Source organism: Otolemur garnettii, unplaced genomic scaffold, assembly GCF_000181295.1.
Source record: "Otolemur garnettii isolate 467f Iridium unplaced genomic scaffold, OtoGar3 scaffold00227, whole genome shotgun sequence".
Lineage (NCBI taxonomy): Eukaryota > Metazoa > Chordata > Mammalia > Primates > Galagidae > Otolemur > Otolemur garnettii.
This window is the reverse complement of record NW_003852622.1, coordinates 1,308,918-1,312,786: the sequence shown is the minus strand read 5'-3', so window position 1 is coordinate 1,312,786 and position 3,869 is coordinate 1,308,918.

Here is a 3,869-nt window from a genome sequence, read left to right as displayed (position 1 = left end):
GATAATTTTCAGTGTTTTAAAAATGAGTCAATGTCACTGCTATTAGATAACTAGAACTACATGTAATTATATATATAATCTATATATATAGATTACTGAATGATGATGAGATATTTTTCTAATTCTCTAGAAAACCCAGTTGAAAAAGTGTAATGAGGCTCGGCGCCTATAGCTCAACCAGCTAAGGCGCCAGCCCCCTAACACCTAAGGTGGCGAGTTCAAATCCCCAGTCCGGACCCGCCAAACAACAATGATGGCTGCCACCAAAAAATAGCCGGGCGTTGTGGTGGGCGCCTGTGGTCCCAGCTACTTGGGAGGCGGAGGCAGGACACTCACTTGAGCCCAGGAGTTGGAGGTTGCTGTGAGCTGTAATGCCACGGCACTCTGCCCAGGGGGACAGCTTGAGGCTCTGTCTCAAAAAAAAAAAAAAAAAAGAAAAAGTGTAATGATATTACCTATGATTTGGGTTTTTTACTTTCTGATTTAAATAAATACCTATCAACTGAAATATTCTGATAACTCTGAACCTTATACTCTGAAAGAGCCTAACTAATACTCTCCATTTGGATGAATGGCATCATTATAAGAATAATTATGCTAATAACAATTGCTAGTTCTTAAGCCCCAGCTATGTGCTACACTGTACATTAGGAAATTTACATCCTTTTCTAACTCTAAAGCATTCCTGAAAGATAGGGGCCAGTTCTCTTTTTACAGACAAAGTAATTGAAGCTCACAAAAGTTAAGTGACTCACTAAGGATTATGCATAATTAAGTGATGAAATTAAAACTTGATATCTAGTCACCTGACCAGAAACTTTATATTCTGTTGCTGTGTATGCATATATATAAATATATGTGTGTGTGAGAGAGAGAATATGTACATTTTCTCTAGTTATAATTATATATAAAATTATTTGTTAAAAAATACAAAATACAAAATATCATATATTACAGAAAAAAAATCACTCATGTTTCCACTATCCAGATTGCCTCTTTAAAGCAAGTTTTCAAGCTTATTGATTATATTACCATTTGTAATTCTGTGTTGTATTGAAAACCTTTCCATTTCAATATAAAGAAATGTACCATTTTTGATATATTTAATTCATGAAAGTTTAGAAAATTCTACCTTATACATAACTCATAAAAATTGACCTTTAGTTTTTAAATATGTTTACTGTTCTATTTGAAAATATATTATGTATTAATCCAAACATAATTTGTTTTGTTGCATAATGGGAAGCACATGTATAAATTGATTTTTATAAAAAAAAATTAACTTTTAGCATCATTTTTCTTTTCATGTCTTAGTGATGCCTCCTTGAGTGTGTACAATTACTACCAAGAAATCTTACCTTTCAAAGGGAATTGTCTCTTAATGAGCATCTTCTGCATGGCAAAAAAAAGTTAAACACTTCATATATGTTATTTAATTTAATCATCTTAACATTTTTAAGATAGGTATTCTTGCCATCAAAATATAGATGAGAGAAGGGTGAACTCACTTTCCCAGAGTCAGATATCTCAGAATAGTTTCTTATAGTCAAGTATTTATTTTCTGAACCCTGAATCATTTATATCCCATGCTTCCATTTACATTAGTATTATATGAAGCTTCACTCAAAACTGGTAAAAACAAAAATATACTCTTCCTGGTAGTTTTCTGGATAAATCAATGATACAATGACAACAATAATATTATAATCACTATAATTATTATCAGGATAATCATCACCATTATCATAATCTTTATCTCTTCATCAACATGAAGTGAGGTTACTTTTGTGAAAATTAATGATCTCAGGATGATTTGTCCAGATTATAGCTTTATTATTTGCTTTAGATTTTCAAGTATTATTCAAGTAAAACGCAATAGTGACATAATATTTAGTATTAGGAACAGGATTAAGTTCAGTTAACAGTTGTTGGATAAGTGAAGAAATACTTCAGTAGTATTTCAAGCATAAAAGCATAAAGGGGAAGAATTGTTTTTGTTTCATTTTGAAAATTTCTTATTTTTGGAAAAAAAGTCTGTTACAACTGATAATAAATTCAGTAAAGTTGAAGGATACAAAATCAACATACAAAAATCAGTAGTATTTTCATACACTAACAATGACCTGTTCAACAATAAATCAAGAAAAAAAATCTCATTTATTTAATCCTATTAAATTTAATATTGAAAAAAATTCTTAAGAATAAATTTATCCAAGGAAGTTAAAGATATCTACATTGGGAGTTATAAAAATTTTCCAAAATAAATTGAAGAAAGCATAAATATCTAGTGTTCGTGGTTTCTAGAATTAATATTGTTAAAATATCCATACTACTTAAAGAAAGCTACACATTCAGTGTAATCCCTGTCAAAATTCCTGTGGCATCTTTCAGAGCAAAGAATCTTGAAAAATTGCAACAAGCATCATTACTTGTTTAATATTCACTGAGTACCTTCAAATATTTTTTGGAAAAAGGTGATTTAAAATAGGGTCTCTTCTGTGACTGAACTGAAAATCTGAATAAACACTGCACTTGCAAGAACAAACACTATACTTGAATACAATGTTGGCTAAAAAGGGTGATGGACAATAGATGTTATTTAAAACTGAAAGAGGGAATAATTTACAGACTTAAAGATACTTTGTGAATGCTTAATATAGAAGAAAGGGTAGGATTTAAGTGCGAAATAGTACTCTACATTTTCAAAATCCAATTGGTTTGGTATATACATTTATGAAGTTTTTAATTTAATATGTAACACTATGATACTACTTCTATTACATTCCTCTTTTTAATTATTTTTTATTTATTGAAATATACTGCATGAGACACAAAATTTATTGTTTTGAAATGTACAGATCATTGCTTTTAGCATATTCACAGAGTTGTGCAATCATCACCAGTATCTATAACATTCCATTACCCACACGCAAATAGCACAGATTAGAAGTCACTCCTCATTTTTCCTCTCAGTGGCCCTTAGAAACTATTAATTTACTTGCTATATCTACACATTTTCTATTTAAAATATTCATAAAATGGAATAATACAACATGCGTTCTTTTGTGACTGATTTCTTACACTTAGCAGAATGCATTTAAGGGTCATTTATGATGTAACATATACAATAATGTCATTCCTTTTGTGGCTGTATAAATATTGCATTGCATGGATATACCACATTTTATTTATCCATTCATTACTGGATGGACATTTGAGTTGTTCTCAGTATGGCAATTATGAATAATGATGCTAAGAGCATTCATGAATCATTTTTTTGTGTGTGTGAATATCTGTTTCTATTTCCTTTTTACATCCTTATCATATATACCTAAAAGCACCTCAAAGTCTAACTTTTTGAGGAACTATAAAATTGTTTTTCAGAATGGTGGCATTTCTTTCCATTACCAGCAATAATGTACAAGAATTCAAATTTTCTACATCCTTGCCAATTTATTACTGACTGCCTTTTTAGTATAGTCATGCCAGTGGGTGTAAGGTGTTATCAAATCATGGCTTTGATTTACATTTCTCTAATGTTTCATGGTGTTGAAAACATTTTCAAGGGATTAGTGACTATATATTCATGGGATTATTGACTATATCTTCTCTCGAGAAATGCCTATTTAAATAGTATACCCATTAAAAAATAGAAACTGTTTATTTACATGAGATATCAGCTTTTAAAAATATATTTTATTTTTTGGGATAGTTTTAGATTCACAGCAAAACTGAGCAGAAACTATATAGCATTAGCATACTTCCTGACCTTACCCATGCACAGCCTGCCTCACTATCAACAGGCTGCCTCAGAATGCTACATTTATTACAGTGAATGAACTACAGTGACACCATCATTAAAACACAAA